At 37.8% G+C, this 16,709-nt stretch overlaps 1 protein-coding gene across 1 annotated transcript in view; it reads right to left on the minus strand.

Annotated features, from left to right (window-relative positions):
- LOC128546961 (uncharacterized) overlaps positions 1 to 16,709 on the minus strand; it is a 43,429-nt gene that overhangs the window by 9,571 nt on the left and 17,149 nt on the right. The window lies entirely within an intron of this gene.

The raw sequence follows: 16,709 nt of genomic DNA on the forward strand, positions 1-16,709 counted from the left end.
TTAGATGTTAATATTGTACAGATAAATAAAACTATTATAACGGTCACTGACCGTTATTGGTTTTGGTGAGTAAACATGGCAGTCCTAGGGGTCTTTTTTAAATTGTATAGAATAAATTATTCAAGAATTACCAACTTTCTAATATAAAAACAGACATAACTCTGACAAAATGCTTGATAGAGTGATGGTTCTAAACCTACTTATTAATTGAAAACAAAACCAAACCAAAAAATTCAAAGTTAGCTCTCATGATTGAAGGAAAACATAATATTATCTGAAGAAGATGTAGCAATTTTCCATACATCAACCGGCAAAGTACAAATCAGAATAATGTTTTTTCACCTACTGATGACAATGTTTCAAAGCTATACTTATGAAATAGTTTAATATTCCATTATTCTAAGTTTATGAATTCTGAGAAAATGCATGCAAGAACTAGAGGTGCTTTTGAGAAAAGCACATGTCTCCCACTACTGTCTAATCATCTGAATAGTAAGCCTGACTTTGTAAACTGTTTGTGGCCTAGTGGTATTCACATGTTGGAGTAACCGGTCTACAATACTATGTCGGTAGTGATAACTGGTCTACAATGCTGTATCGTGAAGTATCTGGTGTACAATGCTGTGCTGGTTGTTGTTTGTAATTATGTTCACAGGCCATAATTCCCAAGTGTATTGGCCGATTTGGCTAATTATCGAACTCGACTGAGGTCTTACGGTCAAACACATTTTATTTAAGGTTTGTGATAATCTGATGAGAAATGTTTGACCAAGAGTGCGGACAAGCTTTGTGACAGACAGACAGAGAGAGACACACAGACAGACAGGAGTAAATCAATATGTCTCCCTAGGGCTGTCATCGATAGAAACGATATCGATGTATCAACGATATTTTTTGGTCGATCGATTATCGATTCCCATTTTCAAAAATCGATATTTTACAGAGAGAAAAAACAACTGTCTAGATAAACACTCAGACCCTCTAAAACAACTTTTTCTGCCTGCAAAAATGTGCCGTAAGTAACGGAAGTTGTCAAAAACTTGTACCGTAGCAGTCTTTTCCCACTGTCCGGCACTACCTATATGGGTAGAAGTAAAAAGGGCTCAACTTCAGAATCTATTTGCAAAAATTTACGTTGTCCTGTCTTGAAAGGTCGCTTTGTTGTTTGTGCATGTAAAAACATAGTGTATACTGTTTCCACGTCAATCTCGGCTTTTTACTTGTTCGCGTATAGCTGATCACTCAGTAAAAGGTTCAGAATTTAGCTAGTGCCCGTAACAATAACAATCAAAGATGGCCGAAGAGGAAGCCGTCGCCGGCTTAAATAGTGGAAAAAGAGTCAAAAGACGGAAAGAAAAGCTTTGTTTGGGTTCGTAGAAACACAGGGTGTTGCTTAAACATGTCTTTCAGTACAACAAACAAACAGTCAAACACTACAAATTTGAGGCCCATAGAAAACTTGGGCAGAGGTTAAAAAGAAAACCAAAAAAAAAACACACGCGGTGCCAGTACCGAATGTAAGTGCAAGGTAAAAATTAGACAGGGTATGAAACAGGCTAAAAATAAATAAAAACATTGTAAATAAATAAATTAAATAATTTAATAAATAAATATATATCTGTGGAAGAGAAATGCAGAATTTTAGCTGTTTGAAACCCGACTCCAGTGCCTGATATTATAGTTCACTAGGTTATAAAGTAGGATAAATGCAAAGGAGGAGTGAAGGCACAATGAAGATCTATAAAAGATTTCATTAATATTCATTTATTTTATTTATTTCATAGATACAAATACAACACAATCAAACAGTAATATAAAAAGTAGGCAATAAAACTAAACTTAACATTAACAAGAAGGTATATAGCATGCCCAGGTTGTTAATTTAACTTAATAATCGATATATCGATGTATCGTCGATATTTGTCTTCCGATATATCGGTATCGTCGATATGCCAAAGACCCAATCAATGACAGCCCTATGTCTCCCACACCAAAGTGTGGTGGGAGACATAATTATTGTTATAATCCTACATATTCATCTAATGATGATAAACAAGCATGCAAATTGTCAAAGCTCTGATAGCTTTCCATAAACAATGGATGACTACTAAGGAGCCGCTGATGATTAAGTGATAACAATACCTAGTGTATTTCCTTCACAATTCGGACATGCATAAAAGTCTGGAAATCTAGAATCATATTTGCTCTCTGTACTGCAAAAATTTCAATGTGACTTTCATTTTTAAAATGTTTAAAAAATATATGTAATTTAATGAATTATTTCATCATATGCATAACTATGTGCATTTTTCAACTAAAATCTAGCTGAAATAGATGTGTAAGTAAAAAGAGTGGAGGAAATTACAGCTTTAAACAAAATAAACCAAACTGTGTTACCAGTAGGAAATAATAACTTTCCAAATATGATTTTCTTTCTGACTGGGACAGTCCGTTTTAAGAAATGTCCAAATACATGCAGGTGTTACTTCTTTGCAATTTCAAAAATCTCTACCTATAGGGAAGGGATCAGAACAATAATTTTATTAGTCTGATATCTTTATTTCTAAAGCATCAACTTAAAATACTTAAACAGCATTATCACAAATTTAACACAATTAAATGCACAGCAACTGAAAACTGCTTTTATTAAATATGTTCACCAAAACACACCATGTGCAGTAAGTTGCACATAATGCCACTTTTATTAAATTACAAACCAGTAAAAGCTCACTACATTTAATTCAATGCATACAGCTTTACAGCTTATCTCAATCATGCCATAAGGCAATGTACTGCAATTATTGCATATTGCTGCCAATGTTTGTTTGTATTTAGACTTATCTACAGTTACCATCATTCTGTACTCTGTAAGTCTTCCTTCTCCTGAGGACTGTCACTACTTTTTAGTGAAAAATACTTTTGCTCAAATTCATGAACCTTCCCTGGTTTTAAGCATGCCATGTTTAAAGCATCCATATGTCCCAATATGTAATTTATAATTTTCAATTGAAGGGTTTAAAAAGTGATTACTCCAAAGAAATAACATGTACTTGGCTCTGAACTCCTGGAAAAAAATGTGTTCTCATCCTTGTATGTATTTTATGTAAAAAAAAAACAAGAGGGCCATGAAGGCCCTGTATCGCTCACCTGACCTATTGACCTAAAGATCATCAAGATTAACATTCTGACCAAGTTTCATCAAGATATGTTCATAAATGTGGCCTCTACAGTGTTAACTAGCTTTTCTTTTGATTTGACCCCGTGACCTAGTTTTTGACCCAACATGACCCAGATTTGAACTTGACCTAAAGATCATCAAGTTTAACATTTCTAAGTTTCATGAAGTTACAGTCATAAATGTGGCCTCTAAAGTGTTAACAAGCTTTTCCTTTGATTTGCCCCCATGACCTAATTCTTGACCCAACATGACCCAGATTTGAACTTGACCTAAAGATCATCAAGTTTAATATTCTGACTAAGTTTCATGAAGATATAGTCATAAATGTGGCCTCTACAGTGTTAACAAGCTTTTCCTTTGATTTAACCTAGTGACCTAGTTTTTTACCGAAGCTGACCCAGGTTTAAACTTGACCTAAAGAGCATCAAGATAAACATTCTGACCAAGTTTCTTTAAGATATGGTCATAAATGTGGCCTCTACAGTGTTAACTAGCTTTTCCTTTGATTTGACCAGGTGACCTAGTTTTTAATCCTACATGACCCAGATTCAAACTGGACCTTAAGATCATCAATATTAACATTCTGACCAAGTTTCATGAAGATACAGTCATAAATGCGGCCTCTACAGTGTTAACAAGCTTTTCCTTTGATTTGACCTGGTGACCTAGTTTTTGACCCCAGATGACCCAATATTGAACTCATCCAAGATTTTATAGAGGGTAACATTCTGACCAAGTTTCATTAAGATTGGGCCAAAAATGTGACCTCTAGAGTGTTAACAAGCTTTTCCTTTGATTTGACCTGGTGACCTAGTTTTTGACCCCAGATGACCGAATATCGAACTCGTCCAAGACTTTATGGAGGGTAACATTCTGGCCAAGTTTCATTAAGATTGGGTCAAAATTGTGACCTCTAGAATGTTAACAAGCTTTTCCTTTGATTTGACCTGGTGACCTAGTTTTTGAACCCAGATGACCCAATATCGAACTCGTCCAAGATTTTATGGAGGGTAACATTCTGACCAAGTTTCATTAAGATTGGGCCAAAAATGTGACCTCTAGAGTGTTAACAGTCAAATTGTTGACGACGGACGGACGGACGACGGACGACGACGGACGCCAGACACAGGGTGATCACTAAAGCTCACCTTTGAGCACTTCGTGCTCAGGTGAGCTAAAAACTAGTAAAATATAGGCAAGAAGAAAATGGATATAAGTTTACAACATAATTATGTTTCTTGTGCATTACAATCCTACTCATTACGTTTCTTGAAAATACAATTAAACAATTCGAAATATACACTTGGCTATAGAGTCCACCCAAACAAAGTGTAGAGTCCGCCCAAACAGAGTCAAGAATAGGCTTTCAATGATGGATATGAATTTCTATCATGAAAATGAACTATTAGATAGTAATTGCAATTTCTTATTTCTCAACACCTTGAGACATTGAAATTTTGTTAGAAAGGAAGGGATATAACTTTGATAAACAGAAATATGAAGGAATCAAAATAATTATCACTGAATTAACTTGGACAATTTTACCACATGTCCATATACAGTGAAAACCCTCTAAACCAAACAACCTTAGTACCAGAGTAGAAGTTCAGTATTGAGGGGCTTTCAGTGCAGAGGGCTTTCTAGAGAGATTGTTTGCTACCTTACAAGAAAAGTAGGGTTGGCAATGGTTGCCAGTTAGCTGAGTACTCGCTCTGACAGTGTTCAGAGTACTGATTATCAAATTTAGTAATCGAGTACTCCAAAAAAAAAACACAAAAAAAACTAGAGTGGTCACAAGCAAAAGTTTACGGACGCACGCACGGACGGACGACGGACACCGCGCGATCACAAAAGCTCACCTTGTCACTTTGTGACAGGTGAGCTAAAAACACAAAAAAAAAAACAACCTTTAAACACGTCAGTTTTAGTGTGGTCATTCAATCATTCAAATGACACCAAAGTATCTATCCCTAAGATGTACAAACACAATGGTGTGACTGTATGCACAATGTTCAATAATCAAAAAAAGATCTGCTTAATAAAAGGAAAATGGATCAATGCATTTCTTAGTTATGGCATGAGATTTCATATGATCTTATACCCCTCACAGTGACCATAACCTTTTGTGGTAGGGATCTTGGAGTTATGTGCAACACTCCCATTTGTTTTTGGCAAGCATTTATGCAGAAGAGAAACAATATTGTTTTATGCATGGCAAAGGTACAACCCAGAAATGCTCTAAATTGACCTTTGACACATGCAAGTATGACCTTAAAATCTGAGATAAGGACATGGAGTTTGCATGTGATTTAATCTGAAGAAAGTCAACATTTATAAGAAAGATTGCTCCAGACTTTAAATAGTTATAGCCCAGACAAGCCCTAAAATGACTTTTGACCATTAATTGTGGCCTTGACCTTTAAGATAGGAACTGGAGGTATGCATGAGACACTCCGTCTCATTGAGGGCAACATACATACCGAATTAAAATGAGATTCCTTTATGCATGTCAAACTTATCGCCCCAACAAAATATAACATGAACTCAGACCTCTAACTGTGACCTTGACCTTCGAGTCAGGAATCTGTGGTTTGCGCATGACACTTTGTCTCATTGTGGTATACCTTCAAGCCAAATATAACAAGGCAGTATGAAAGACAGCTAAATCCCTCGCCAGTGTCATGGATAGTGAAAGGGTAAACCTTTGACCTTGAGCTGTGACCTTGACCTTGAACTGACATGACTGACTCATGAATTCTGCACATCATCCTGACGAGGCGACTATTTGACCTAAGTTTCATGAAAATCCTTCAATGGGTTTAGGAGATACAGAACTCAAACCTTTGACCTTGAATTGTGACCTTGACCTTGAGTTGCATAGTTCAATTATGACTTCTCATGTGGTAATCATTTGACCCAAGTTTAATGAAAATCATTCAAGGCGTTTAGGAGATAAAGAGTGGATACAAAATTGAAAGCTCAAACCTTATGACCTTGACCTTGAGCCTGCATGGCTAACTTATGAGTTCTGCAAATTGTCTTGATGAGATGATCATTTGAACCAGGTTTCATGAAAATCCTTCAAGGGGTTTAGGGCAACAGAGCTGACACAAAATGGAAGTTTCAAACCTTAGACCCTGAGTCTGGACCTTTACCTTGAGCCAATATGACTGACTCATGAGTTCTGCACATTGTGTTGATGACGTGATCATTTGACCCAAGTTTCATGAAAATCCTTCAATGGGTTTAGGAGATACAGAGCAGGCACAAAATGTAAGGCTCAAACCTTTAACCTTAAGCTGTGACCTTGACCTTGAGCCTGCATGGCTGTCCGATGAGTTCTACACATCCTCCTGATGAGGTGATCATTTGACCTAAGTTTTATAAAATTCCTTCAAGAGATTTAGGAGATACAGAGGGGACACGAAATGGAAGGCTAAAACCTTTGACCTCAAGTTGTGACACAGACCTTCAGCCAACATGGCCGACTCATGAGTTCTTCACATTATCTTGATGATGCGATCATTTGACCCATTGCAAGTTTCATGAAAATCCATCGAAGGGTTAAAATAGGAGATATGGACCAGGCAGGAAAGTGTTAGGAACAGACAGATGATGGACATAAAGATGGACGGACGAAAACCATTCCTATAACCCCCCACCACTCGTGGCGGGAGATTAAAAAAGATTGGACAGACACAAGCACTAATGCAGGATGACTACGTTTTCCCTTTCTGCAAGCGGGCTGAACAAAAACTTATTTTCATTCAATTACAATTTTGTGGATAGTGTCCTTTTCGAAGCTTAAATTTTAGATAAAATATGCGATTCCTTCAATTTCTGTCACCAAACAACAAACTATCTAAAAGTAACATTGTAACAGAATGAAATAAACTCATACAATGACCCTCTTTCAAGGTGTTTCCAAGGTGACACTTCATGAAAAATATAATTCATGCTTGTTATATTCATTATTTAAGAAGGCACTAATAAAGAATAAAAATCAATAGCAGCCTATTACAGAAATACAACATGGAAGCCAATGCTAATATATTACAAAAAAGCATAATTAAAATTACGAAACATTTTGTATAGAAATCAAAGGTCAACTAGAGCTGCTTTTGAGAAAAACGCCTGTCTCCCACAACTGCATAATCATCTAAATAGTGAGTTTCGTTTAATTCAAGGTCCATAATTCCACAGTGCCTGGACCAATTTGGCTAGTTATAAAACTTGGCCATGGTCTTACATTAAAACACATTTTGTTCAAATCTAATTTAGATCGGAAAAATGTTTGACTTAGAGCGTGGACTCAGAGTAAAAAGGCCCATTTTCAGTAATTCAAGGGCCATCACTAAGAAGTGCCTGGGTTGATTTGGTTATCGAAACTGGCAAAGGTTTTAAGGTCAAACACATTTTGTTCAAGCTTGGTGAAGATCGGATGAGAAATGTTCGACTTAGAGTGTGGGCAAGCTTTGTGACAGACAGAGACACACACAAATAGACTGAAGTAAATCTATATGTCTCCTACACTACTGTGTGGTGGGAGATAATATATAAGCAAAAAATCACACAACTGCCAAACCAACGATATATGCAAAACTAGGCTTTTTAAAAGCATTCTGATAAAGTTTAATTCATAACCAACCATAGGTACAGGAATATTTTAACATGACTCGGTTTGATTTCCAGTTAAACAAAGAAGGAAATCAAGCTCTGTACATTCTGCAATATGACGTCAAATTGCCACATGACGTCCGGAACATTACTCCTCGGGTAAATGAGATCCAGCATAATATTTATTAAAATATATCAATGAGCATGTCAGAATGATAACAATCAAGGCCTTCTTGTAATTTAACATCAAATTTACCACGGTTCATTGTTCAGATGCTTCAGTATTTAACCACGAGGGCTAATGCCCTTGTGGTTCAATTCCTACGCATCTGAACTCTGAACTGTGGTAAATCAGACGACAAACCACTCGAAGGTCTTGATTATTTGTTAATTAGTCTTTTAAGCGACATAAATTAAGGTTAACCAAGTGGGAGAATACACACATAGACAAAAATAGACAATCAAATGGCCATAACTCTTCTAAAGATAAACAGAGTTGTATGTGAAGTTGGACTTCATATCAATCACTAATGTAAGATTTACCTGAATTATGTTCAGGTATTTTTGATAAGAAGGTACATGCTAATTTCTTATGCACAATGAACAGAAAGACTGACATTTTTGTATCCTTTTTCAAAATTCAGAACTGCATTCTGGTTATACACCTGAAAAATGCAAATCTGCTCTTTGTTGTATTTTTCATCTTATGTACTGTTAATTTGTAGTTCATATAATCTAAATGTTTCGTCTTAACATAAATTGTAGACTACATCACACAAGTCCTTAAATTAGTAAAGAGTCATTAGATTTCAACATCTTAACACGTTTTACCAAAAAAATATAGTGCACAGGAATGAAACAAGAGCTGTCACAGGACACAGCACGCTGGACAATTTCGATGCTGGATAACGAAACTGGGCACATCAGAGGAAACTGGAGCTGGCACTGCAGTGTTTAATGACTCCAATGGTGGATGAAGATATTGCACAATAGCTGGAGTCTTTGTCCAAAATATTAAGTAATAAGAGAGGTAAAGAAAAAGATAGTAAAACACTATATAAGTATAATTTTAAGCAAAAAGAGGGAATAATTCAAGTAATATTGGGGATGATGTGGAAGAAATACTTCAAGTTTGAATCAAATCCTTTCAGGTACAGGTATGTAATAATACACCTTAAAATTGGAGGTACCATCCATGTTGTACCACAGAAAAGTGGTCTCGGTTTTTCCCTATGGTCAATAATAAAAAAGTTTCAAAATAAGCTATTTATAGTAACATAAAAGGGAAGTAATTAAAAAAAATTAATGTAAGTATAAAAAATGAGATCTGTCAAATAAAAACAAGAGCACTGCAATGCAGAGCAATATACACAAAGCAAAGTCATATGTGACCTTTGACCCTTAAGTGTGACCTTGACCTTGAAGCGGGTCATCCGGAAGATGCACTCTGCACATCGTCTTGGTGTGGTGAACATCTGTGTCAAGTTTCTTTGAAATCCTTCAAGGGGTTCAAGAGTTACAGAGCGGACACGAAACAGAGTGATATGACTTTTGACCCCTAAGTGTGACCATGACCTTGAAGCAAGTCATCCGGAACATGCACTCTGCACATCGTCTCGGTGTGGTGAACATTTGTGTCAAGTTTCTTTGAAATCCTTCAAGGGGTTCAAGAGTTACAGAGCGGACACGAAAGAAAGTGATAAGACCTTTGACTCCTAAGTGTGACCTTGACCTTGAAGCGAGACATCCAAAACATGCGCTCTGCACATCGTCTTGGTGTGGTGAACATTTGTGTAAAGTTTCCTTGAAATCCTTCAAGGGGTTCAAGAGTTACAGAGCGGACACGAAATTGCTAACAGACAGACGGACACCAGCGTCATAACATAATACGTCCCTTCGGGCGTATAAAAAGTTTCAAAATAAGCTATTTATAGGCTATTTATAGTAACAAACTAGAAATGTGTCCATGGGACACAGATGCCCCCACTACATGACAATAAAATGACAATTTTTTCCCAGGTCAGGGGCCATAACTCCTACAATACTGAATAAATCCGGACACGAAACCCCTGGTGCACAACTGCACATGCTGACCAACATTCCTGTAAACTTTGGTGACTCTAGGTCAAATACTTTTTGAGCTACACGCAACACAACATTAAAATGACCAATTTTTAACTAAGTCAGGTGCCATAACTCCTACACGACTGAATGAATCCGGATGCGAAACCCCAGGTGCACAAGTGCACATGCTGACCAACATTCCTGTAAACTTTGGTGGCTCTAGGTCAAATACTTTTGGAGCTACGGACGACAAAACATTAAAATGACCAATTTTTAACTAAGTCAGGGGCTATAACTCCTACAAGACTGAATGAATCCGGACGCGAAACCCCAGGTGCACAACTGCACATGCTGACCAACATTCCTGTAAACTTTGGTGACTCTAGGTCAAATACTTTTGGAGCTACGGACGACAAAACATTAAAATGACCAATTTTTAACTAAGTCAGGGGCTATAACTCCTACAAGACTGAATGAATCCGGACGCGAAACCCCAGGTGCACAACTGCACATGCTGACCAACATTCCTGTAAACTTTGGTGGCTCTAGGTCAAATACTTTTGGAGCTACGGACGACAAAACATTAAAATGACCAATTTTTAACTAAGTCAGGGGCTATAACTCCTACAAGACTGAATGAATCCGGACGCGAAACCCCAGGTGCACAACTGCACATGCTGACCAACATTCCTGTAAACTTTGGTGACTCTAGGTCAAATACTTTTGAGCTACACGCAACACAACATTAAAATGACCAATTTTTAACTAAGTCAGGTGCCATAATTCCTACACGACTGAATGAATCCGGATGCGAAACCCCAGGTGCACAAGTGCACATGCTGACCAACATTCCTGAAAACTTTGGTGGCTCTAGGTCAAATACGTATGGAGCTACGAACGACACAACATTAAAATGACCAATTTTTAACTAAGTCAGGGGTTATAACTCCTACAAGACTAAATGAATCCGGACGCGAAACCCCTGGTGCACAACTGCACATGCTGACCAACATTCCTGTAAACTTTGGTGACTCTAGGTCAAATACTTTTTGAGCTACACGCAACACAACATTAAAATGACCAATTTTTAACTAAGTCAGGTGCCATAATTCCTACACGACTGAATGAATCCGGATGCGAAACCCCAGGTGCACAAGTGCACATGCTGACCAACATTCCTGTAAACTTTGGTGGCTCTAGGTCAAATACTTTTGGAGCTACCAACGACAAAACATTAAAATGACCAATTTTTAACTAAGTCAGGGGCTATAACTCCTACAAGACTGAATGAATCCGGACGCGAAACCCCAGGTGCACAACTGCACATGCTGACCAACATTCCTGTAAACTTTGGTGGCTCTAGGTCAAATACTTTTGGAGCTATGCGCGACAAATCATTAAAATGACCAATTTTTTACTAAGTCAGGGGCCATAACTCCTACACGACTGAACGAATCCGGATGCGAAACCCCAGGTGCACAACTACACATGCTGACCAACATTCCTGTAAAGTTTTGTGACTCTACATCAAATACTTTTGGAGATAGGCGCGACACAACATTCTCGGAAGGACGGACGGACAGACGGACGGACGGAAGGACAAGGGCAAATCTATATGCCCCCCCCTCCCCAAAGTTGGGGCATAAAAAGGGAAGTAATTCAAAAAAAAATATTGTAAGAGAACAAAAAGGTATTTTGCCAAATAAAAACAAGAGCACTGCAATGCAGAGCAATATACACAAAGCAAAGTCATATATGACCTTTGACCCGTAAGTGTGACCTTGATCGTGAAGCGATTCATCCAAAACATGCACTCTGCATGTCGCTTCAGTGTGGTGAACATCTGTGCCAAGTTTCTTTGCATCCTTCAAGCGTTCAAGAGTTACAAAGCGGACACAGCAAAGTCATATATGACATTTCACTCCTAAGTGTGACCTTGACCTTGAAGCTATTCATCCGAAAGAATCGCTCTGTACGTCGTCTCAGTGTGATGAATATTTGTGCCAAATTTCTTTGAAATCCATCAAGCAATTCAAGAGTTACAGAGCGGACACGAAACACACTCTTATGACCTTTGTCCCCTAAGTGTGACCTTGACCTTGAAACGAGACATCCAAAACATGCGCTCTGCACGTCGCCTTGGTGTGGTGAACATTTGTGTCAAGTTTCTTTGACTTCCTTCAAAGGGTTCAAGAGTTACAGAGCAGACACGAAATTGCTAATGAACGGACTGTCAGATGGACACTGGGACCATAACATAATACATCCCTTTCGGCGTATAAAAAAATGAGAAATAGTGAAAATACATCAAAATAAACCTTAAATTCTATGTAGAATGGGTCATAATTCATGAAATATTGGTGCAAGATTTATGCACATTGTGTCATGATGTGGGTGATAAGGTGGAACAACTATTTTAAGTTTGAATCAAATCCATTTAGCAAAAACATAAATAGAGTGAAAAAGAGTCAAAACTCTAACCTAAGATTCTAAGTAAAAGGGGGAATAATTCATGAAAAATTGGCGCAAGAGTTATGGCCTTTGTGATATAATAAAAGTGTATTAAAATTTTAACCTGAAATTCTCAGTGAAAAGCGGATAACTTATTAAATATTGGTACCAGAGTTATGGGCCTTGTGTCATAAAATGTGGGAGATGTGGAACAACTACTTTCAGTTTGAATCAAATCCTTTCAGGAATTACTGAGATAGAGTTGAAGTACATGAAAACTTTTACCCTTAAATTCTTAGTAAATATGGGGGGATAATTCATGAAATACTAGTAGAGAGTTACGGCCCTTGTGCCATAAGGTGTGGGTGATGATGCAGAACATCTATTTTTAAGTTTACTGCAAATCCAGCAAGTAATTACATGTACACAGGTAAGATTAAACAAGAGGGTTATGATGACACTGGATCGCTCACCTGAGTTATATGAGCTACATGTTTCGAATGTCAAACTGATGCTAAAATATTAAGAAAGTCAGTAGGTCACATTCATGATCAATGAAATTCAGATTTACGATCGGGGTGCAAAACTGTGTATGTAATCCAAATTTAATTTTATTTTACTTTTGTTGGGTTTAACATCGCACCGACACAATTATAGGTCATATGGCGAGTTTCCAGCTTTTGATGGTAGAGGAAGAACCCAGGTGCCCCTACATGCATTATTTCATCACGAGCGGGCACCTGTGTAGAACCACCAACCTTCTGTAAACCAGCTGGATGGCTTGCTCACATGAAGAATTCGAAGCCCTGAGTGAGGCTCGAACCCACATCGATGAGGGGCAAGTGATTTGAAGTCAGCGACCTTACCCCTCGGCCACAGAGGCCTCTACTATCCAAATTTAAAGATTGTATCATCCAAATTTAAAGGCTGTATCTTAAAACAAGAGCTGTCGGAGGACAGCAACGCTCGACTATTTAACAGCCTTGTCGCTTGAATGAATAAGAAAGTCGAAAAAGGGGCATAATTTAGTAAAAAAGTAAAATAGGGTTATGGAACCTGCATAGTGCTTATCAGCTCATGACAGTGGACAAGTGTATGAAGTTTCAATCCATTCCCATTAGTGGGTACTGAGATACCAGCTTACATATAAGAATTTAACCCAAAAACTCCTAAGTTGAAAAAGGGGCATAATTTTGTAAAATGCAAAGTTGAGTTATTGACCCTTTGCACTGCATGTCATATCATGACAGTGAACTAGTGTGTGAAGTTTCAATTCTTTCCCATTAGTGGATACTGAGATACCAGCTAACATACAAAAACTTAACCAAAAATTTCTATGTTGAAAAAAGGGCATAATTTTGTAAAAAAGCAAAATAAAGTTATGGGACCTGCTTTGTGCATGTCAGATCATGACAGTGAACAAGTGTGTGAAGTTTCAATCCATTCCCATAAGTGAGTACTGAGATACCAGCTTACATACAAAACCTTAACCAAAAAATTCTAAGTCGAAAAAGGGGCATAATTTTGTAAAAAAGCAAAATAGAGTTATGGAACCTGTGCAATGTAAGTCAGTTTATCACAGTAAATAAGTGTGTGAAGTTTCAATCCATTCCCACAAGTGGTTACTGAGATACCAGCTTACATACAAAACCTTAACCAAAAATTTCTAAGTCAAAAAAGGGGCATAATTTTGTAAAAAAGCAAAACAGAGTTATGGAACCTGTGCAATGTAAGTCAGTTTATCACAGTGAATAAGTGTGTGAAGTTTCAATCCATTCCCACAAGTGGTTGCTGAGATACCAGCTTACATACAAAAACTTAACCAAATCGGGACGCGGACGCCGACGCGGACGCCGACGCATGGGCGAGTCCAATAGCTCTACTATTCTATGAATAGTCGAGCTAAAAACAATAAAGTAGTTCAGCAGGTCAAGGTCACAGTCAAGTGGTATCATATTAAATTGGGTCATCAGGTAATTATAATTAAACAGTCTTGGAAATAGGATCAGATAATCTAATAAGTATTTTTTCCTATATAACTCATATAATAAGTAAGTGACCCCGGGGCGGGGCCTCTATTAACCCCAGGGGCATAATTTTAACAAATTTTGTTAGAGGACTACTAGGCAATGCACCATACCAAATATCAATAGCCTAGGTATTGTGGTTTCAGACAAGAAGATTTAACAAGAGGACCATGATGGTCCTGAATCGCTCACCTGTCCCCACATGAACTGAGTATGACGTCGTTTTTTCTATTATTTGACATAGTGACCTAGTTTTAGAGCTCATGTGACCTAGTTCTGAACTTGACCTAGATATCATCAAGATAAAAATTCTGACCAATTTTCATGAAGATCCATTGAAAGATATGGCCTCTAGAGAGGTCACAAGGTTTTTCTATTATTTGACATAATGAACTAGTTTTTGAAGGCATGTGACCCAGTTTTGTACTTGACCTAGATATCATCAAGGTGAACATTCTCACCAGTTTTCATGAAGATCCATTGAAAAATATGGCCTCTAGAGAGGTCACAAGGTTTTTCTATGTTTAGACCTAGTGACCTAGTTTTTGACCGCAGTTGACCCAGTTTCAAAACTGACCTAGATATCATCAAGATGAACATTCAGACCAACTTTCATAAAGATCCCATGAAAAATATGGCCTCTAGAGAGGTCACAAGTTTTTTCTATTATTTGACCTACTGACCTAGTTTTTGACCACATGTGACCCAGTTTCAATCTTGACCTAGATATTATCAAGATGAACATTCTGACCAATTTTCATGCAGATCCCATGAAAAATCTGGCCTCTACAGAGGTCACAAGGTTTTTCTATTATCTGACCTACTGACCTAGTTTTTGATTGCACGTAATCCAGTTTCGAATTTGACTTAGATATCATCAAGATGAAAATTCTGACCAATTTTCATGCAGATCCATTGAAAAATATGACCTCTAGAGAGGTCACAAGGTTTTTCTATTATTTGACCTACTGACCTAGTTTTTGACCGCACGTGACCCAGTTTCAAAAAAGATCTAAATATCATCAAGGTCAACATTCTGACCAATTTTCATGAAGATCCATTGAAAAATATGGCCTCTAAGGAGGTCACAAGGATTTTCTATTTTTAGACCTACTGACCTAGTTTTGGAACGCAGTTGACCCAGTTTCGAACTTGACCTATATATGATCAAGATGAACATTCTGACCAATTTTCATGCAGATCCCATGAAAGATATGGCCTCTACAGAGGTCACAAGGTTTTTCTATTATTTGACCTAATGACCTAGTTTTGGACCGGACGTGACCCAGTTTCGAACTTTACCTAGATATCATCAAGATGAACATTCTGACCAATTTTCATGCAGATCCCATGAAAAATATGACCTCTAGAGAGGTAACAAGGATTTTCTATTATTTGACCTACTGACCTAGTTTTTGACCGCAGTCCACCCAGTTTCAAACTTGACCTAGATATCATGAAGATGAACATTCTCACCAATTTTCATGCAGATCCCATGAAAAATACGGCCTCTACAGAGGTCACAAGGTTTTTCTATTATTTGACCTACTGACCTAGTTTTGGACCGGACGTGACCCAGTTTCGAACTTGACCTAGATATCATCAAGACGAACATTCTGACTAATTTTCATGCAGATCCCATGACAATTATGACCTCTAGAGAGGTCACAAGGATTTTCTATTATTTGACCTACTGACCTAGTTTTTGACCGCAGTTGACCCAGTTTCGAACTTGATCTAGATATCACCAAGACAAACATTCTGACCAATTTTCATGAAGATCCATTGAAAAATATGGCCTCTAGAGAGGTCACAAGGTTTTTCTATTTTTAGACCAACTGACCTAGTTTTTGACCGCACATGACCCAGTTTCGAACTTGACCTAGATATCATCAAGGTGAACATTCTGACCAACTTTCATAAAGATCCCATGAAAAATGTGACCTCTAGAGTGGTCACAAGCAAAAAGTTTACGCACGCACGGACGGACGGACGACGGACGCTGCGCGATCACAAAAGCTCACCTTGTCACTTTGTGACAGGTGAGCTAAAAAAAAAAATTCGTATGTAAGTCTTTATAAAATTTGGGACCTCCAGGGCAGAGCCTCTTTTCAACCCAGGGGTGCAATTTGAACAATTTTGATTGAGGACAATTATAAGACAATGCTACAAACTAAATATGAAAGGCCTATGTCTTGTGGTTTCCAATAAAAAGATTTTTAAACTTTTTTTCCTATGTAAGTCTCTGTAAAAATCCGGACCCCCGGGGCAGGCCAATATTTGACCCTGGGGGGATAATTTGAACAATCTTGGTAGAGGACCACAAGATGATGCTACATACCAAATATCAAAGCACTAGGCCGTGTGGTTTT

This window comes from Mercenaria mercenaria, chromosome 11 (assembly GCF_021730395.1).
Source record: "Mercenaria mercenaria strain notata chromosome 11, MADL_Memer_1, whole genome shotgun sequence".
NCBI classification, from domain to species: domain Eukaryota; kingdom Metazoa; phylum Mollusca; class Bivalvia; order Venerida; family Veneridae; genus Mercenaria; species Mercenaria mercenaria.